Below are 5591 nucleotides of genomic sequence, written 5' to 3'. Positions count from 1 at the left end.
TGAAAGATTTGAAAGAAAGATGGAGTCTACTTCTAAAGTTGTGAGACACTGCCACATCATTTCAAATTTTGGGTTTCAGTTACCTCGTACTTAAAATGAGAAAACTGGACTAACTGATTTTTTAAATGGATCCTTCCAGTTCTAAAATCAATGATACTTTTATATTTACAACAGAATGAGTTGTACTTGTAGGCATCATATATGGGGGACTGGACATTTTTGAACGCTGAGAGAATGGTACTGGCAAGTAAAAATGGCAATTAGCAATGTCACAGACAATAGACAGGAACAGAAACTGAAACTCAATAGCAACATTTTGATAAACATACTTAAAAATAACTACTCCTTTTGCTCTAATTCTACAAGTCCCCAAGCTTATTTGCAAAGCTTAAAGTTTTTTGAACTGCAGCTTCTGTCATGAAATATACCTATTATTAACTACAGAAATATTATATTAATATCATTAAAGATCAGTGAATGATGTTCTTTTTTTAAGATTTGCTTCTTGCATGCTGTACACTTTAGAATGGTGTTAGACCAAAATATCTGCTGCACCTGTACTGGACCGCTGTTCAAGGCATGCTTTTATTTTGCCTGTTTTGGCTAACACTTTGAACCAAGATATTCTGGCAATAAGAATGGGATCTTATATTCAAAGAGATAAAAATAACAGTTGGTACAAATCATTCAAGCGCTTTTGCAGACAGTGGAGTATGTCCTCTCCCCTGCAATTTGAAGAGAACCTATGCTTAAATAAATGATGGCGGACCTATTACAGAGTACAACACCTGTCAGTAAACTTGGTCCTAAATTTCATGTGCCGCAAGACTTCCTATATTGAAGCTGAAAGCATGAAAGACATGGAGCCAGATTATTAAGCTGTTACTCTGACTATTTGTTAATTAAATTATGCACAGGAAGTCCTTCCTTTCCCAGTACCCTGTTAACTGAAATGTGTGCACATCAGAATTATGCCTTTTCTTTGCATGGTTTGCTGTTAATGAAGATTCAATCTCAGTGACCATAGAATTGTGCAAAGTGAGGCTACAGTTCCAATGAACTGTGTAAAGTGAGGATTGTTCATACTACAACTTGGGCTCTCAAGTTCTATTTCAATCTTATGAACCTGTAGCATTAGTGTAAACACAAGATTTACCAGCATTATTAGTCTTTGTTTTGTTGAGAGATCTAAGGTCTATAACCAGGACTCATCATGGTGAGGGTCAACTTAGTTTTATTACCAAACACGGCTGTCAACATATGACTTTTGGCAATTTATTTTGTTCTAGTGCTTGTGGAGTTTTGAATGAAGCACTTGGGATTGAGTAAATTTTATTATTATAATAAAATAAGAAATGATATTATACTAAATAGACAATAAACTGTAACTCAAACACCAACTTGGAGCACAGTGTTGAGAAGCATTCTGAGGTCTCTTCTTGGACTCCACGGGGCAAGTATACCCTAACCGAGTGGTTATACATCCCATTCCCTGGAAAGCAAGACTGTGGGGAATGCACGCTACATATTTACCATTATTTTATAAATAAAAAGACTATATGGCTGGGCGCGGCGGCTCACACCTGTAATCCTAGCACTTTGGGAGGCCGAGGGGGGTGGATCACAAGGTCAGGAGATTGAAACCATCCTGGCTAACATGGTGAAACCCCATCTGTACTAAAAATACAAAAAATTAGCCAGGCGTGGTGGCGGGCGCCTGTAGTCCCAGCTACTCGGGAGACTGAAGCAGGAGAATGGCTTGAACCCAGAAGGTGGAGCTTACAGTGAGCCGAGATGGCACCACTGCACTCCAGCCTGGGCGACAGAGCGAGACTCTGTCTCAAAAAAAAAAGACTATATAATTACATATCATAGTAACACTAAATCAGCTTCTGAGGGACATGCTGTATGTAGAGAGTTCTAGTATGATTCAGATCATATTCATGTGTTTTGAGATATATCAAACCCTGCAGAGGTTAAGATGTTATCACGTGTACATCGTTAGAAGGTCACATTTGAATTTAGCACAGGACTCATAGAAGTTGTGGAAAAGCAATGACCATTCTATGTGTATTCTATAATTTATTTTCCACAGAACACTTTGCTAAGATTACCATGTACTTTTCTCAGATGTCTCCAGAGCTGATATCAGTCTTTTTGGCTGAACTCTGATTTCAGTAGCAGGTGCAATGGATAGTTTTATTTCAACGTGGATAACTTCATGCTGCTGATGACGCACCTCAAGCATGCACAGGACATTTTTTCTTGCCCATGAACCTGGCCATCATTTCTTGGGTGGTATCATTTCTTCTCTGATACTGCAGGAGCCTGTTCAGCCAGCTGGCACACAAATATAGGAGTTGGATTAAAGTCATGGGGGAAATCACTCAACCAACAGGAGACTGGAGTCGTTGAGCAAATATGCATGCCTCCCTGATTCAGATAAACAACTTGGGAATTATTTTATACACTTCTCTTGAAATATCAGTGAAACCTAACCTCAACTGCCTACAGTGATAACCTAAATAAACCTGACAAACCATTTTGTCAACTTTTCCTCTTTCACTATTTCATTCTCCCCTCTCACTCATTCCTGATTCCTTGGATTACCTTTCACATAAATTATCTGCTCATAACACCTTGTCTCAGGCTCTGCTAAAAGGGGACTCAAAATCAAACAGTACACTGTAAAATTGCAAGTATCGAACAGTTAATGTTGCTGAAAGCAACATTTATAAATGGAAAGTCCCAGATCATGCTTCATGTGGAATATTATACTTTTTATCAATGGAAACAGTGTAAGATCCTGCTAAGAAGGCATAGTTTGAGTCAAAACAGCACATCGACTGCCCATGCCTGCTTGCCGTTTCGATACAAATTTAGGAATGACAGAAAAGAGATCCTTTGTTTATGCAGCCATAAAAAGAATGAAATCAGTGTTTTGCAGCAACATAGATGGAGCTGGTGGCCATTATCCTAAGTGAACTAATTCAGAAGCAGAAAATCAAATATTGCATGTTCTCATTTATATGTGGGAGCTAAACAATGAGTATACATGGACATAAAAACAAAAATAATAGACACCAGGGACGCCAAAAAGTGGAGGGAGGGAGGAGGGTGAGGGTTGAAAGATTACCTATTGAATAAAATGTTCAATATTTGCGTAATGGGTACACGAGAAGCCCAATTACCACATATACCCTTGTAACAAACATGTACATGTACACCTCATTGAATCTAAATTTTTTAAAAAAGAGAATTCCATTGATGGATCAAATTTTGGAGGAATCTTTGACCAGCAGAGACAGACAAGTGTGACGGCACCACAGCCAATAGCGTATGCTAAAACTCACGGGGCTTCCATAGAAACTCTAAGCCCAGAGGTGGTAGGGACAAAGAGCAGGAAGGGAAAAGGCAGCAATTCTCTGCGCCATGGTTTTGGTAAACCAGAGGAGCAGCTAAGAAGTCTGGCCCTTGTCCCTCCCCTCCCCTATCTTTAACTTATATCTAATGTTATGGTGGACACAAGTGTTCTAGAGCAATTAGTAGGGCACTAGATCCAGAGAATTCGAGCAATGTCAACATGTCTGAGGATACCCATAGAAGATGGAGACCATCCATACCAGACAACAAGGTACTGGCACAACCAAGCAGAATGAGATTCTCCTTCTTAGCAGGATCTTACATTGCTTCTGTTGATAAAAAGTAGAATATGACTCACTGCCGCCACCCCACGCGTCACGTCCCCCTGCCGCTCCGAGCCCAGCTGTGCTGCAGTCGCTGCCAGTCGCAATGGAGGAAGAGATCCCCGCACTCCTCCTTGACAATGGCTCTGGCATGTGCAAAGCTGGCTTTGCTGGGAGAGCTGTGTTCCCCTCCATCGTCTGGTGCCCCCAGCACAAGCACGTGATGGTGGGCATGGGCCAGAAGGACTCCTACGTGGGTGACAAAGCCTAGAGAAAGCGCAGCATCCTGACCCTGAAGTACCCCATGGAGCACGGCATCATCACCAACTGGGGCGACATGGAGAAGATCTGGCACCACACCTTCTACAAGGAGCTGTGCATGGCTCCGGAGGAGCACACGGTGCTGTTGACTGAGGCCCCTCTGAACCTCAAGGCCAACAGAGAAGATGACTCAGACCATATTTGAGACCTTCAACACCCCAGACATGTACGTGGCCATCCAAGCCAGTGCTGACCTCCTATACCCCTGGGCACACCACTGGCATTGTAATGAACGCTGGAGATGGGGTCTCCCATATGGTGCCCATTTATAAGAGTTATGCTGTCCCCCAAGCCATTCTGCCTCTGGACCTAGCTGGCCGGGACCTGACCCACTCCCACATGAAGATCCTCACCAAGCGCAGCTACAGCTTCACCACCACCGCCCAGGGGGAGATCATGCCAAGGAGAAGCTGTGCTACCTCACCCTGGAGTTGCAGCAGGATATGGCCCCGCCGCATCCACCCCCTCCCTGGAGAAGAGCAACAAGCTGCCTGATGGCCAGGTCATCACCATTGGCAACGAGCAGTTCCAGGGTCTGGAGGCACTGTCCAACCTTCCTTCCTGGGCATGGAATCTTGCCGCATCCAGGAGACCACACTCAATTCCATCATGAAGTGTGACATGGACATCCGCAAAGACCTGTAGGCCAACACGGTGCTGTCCGGCGGCACCACAATGTATATAGCTATCGCCCACAGTATGCAGAAGGAGATCGTCACCCTGGCACCCAGCACCATGAAGATCAAGATCATCGCACCCCCAGTGTGCAAGTACTCGGTGTGAATCGGCTGCGCCATCCCGGCCTCACTTTCCACCTTTCAGCAGACTTGGATTAGCAAGCAGGAGTATGACGAGTCAGTATCCCCACAGCCCTGTCATCCACCACAAATGCTTCTAAATGGATGGCGAGCAGATTCGTAGCATTTGCTGCATGGGTTAATTCAAAAGCATAAATTTGCCCCTGGCAAATGCATACACCTCATGCTAGCCTCTCAAAACTGGAATAAGCCTTCTGAAAGAAATTTGTCCTTGAAGCTCATATTTGTTATCAGCACTGGATTGTAGAACTTGTTGCTGATTTTGACCTTGTATTCAAGTTTACTGTTTCCCTTGGTATTTAATACTCCGTACATATCTTTCATTTCAACCCTTAGTATATGTGGCTTGGTCACTTCATGGCTAAGGTAAGAATGTGTTTGTGGAAGACAAGTCTGTGGCTTGGTGAGTGTCTGCGTGACCAGCAGGCTCTGATCTGTGCAGGGCATTGTGTCAGGGCTGAGTGTTCTGGGATTCCTCTAGAGACTGGCAAGGGCTCCTGAGCCAGTGGTTTCTGTCCTGCCGGTGTGTCAGGGTTGGAAAAGTCCAAGCCATAGGGCCCAGTTTCCTTTCTTAGCTGATATTTTCCTGCCAGAACACTATGTGCTGTTTCTTGCCTTGAGTTGGAAGCAGTTTGCATTATACTTGAAAATGTATTCATCCTTTAATTTACGTAAGGGGTTTTTTGTTGTTGTTGTTGTTGTTGTTGTTGTTTGTAAGCAATTCTAGATTCTTTAAAGAGATGACAAAGAATTTTGGTTTTCTACT

At 43.3% G+C, this 5591-nt stretch overlaps 1 pseudogene; it reads left to right on the top strand.

Annotated features, from left to right (window-relative positions):
• The first annotated feature begins 3792 nt into the window (after positions 1-3792).
• On the top strand, positions 3793-4905 carry LOC105549573 (annotated as a pseudogene).
• The last annotated feature ends 686 nt before the right edge of the window (positions 4906-5591 follow it).

The sequence above is a fragment of the Mandrillus leucophaeus genome, unplaced genomic scaffold, assembly GCF_000951045.1.
Source record: "Mandrillus leucophaeus isolate KB7577 unplaced genomic scaffold, Mleu.le_1.0 Scaffold445, whole genome shotgun sequence".
Classification (NCBI taxonomy): domain Eukaryota; kingdom Metazoa; phylum Chordata; class Mammalia; order Primates; family Cercopithecidae; genus Mandrillus; species Mandrillus leucophaeus.
Note: the sequence above shows the minus strand (reverse complement) of the source record. Positions and strands in the feature narration are given on the sequence as shown.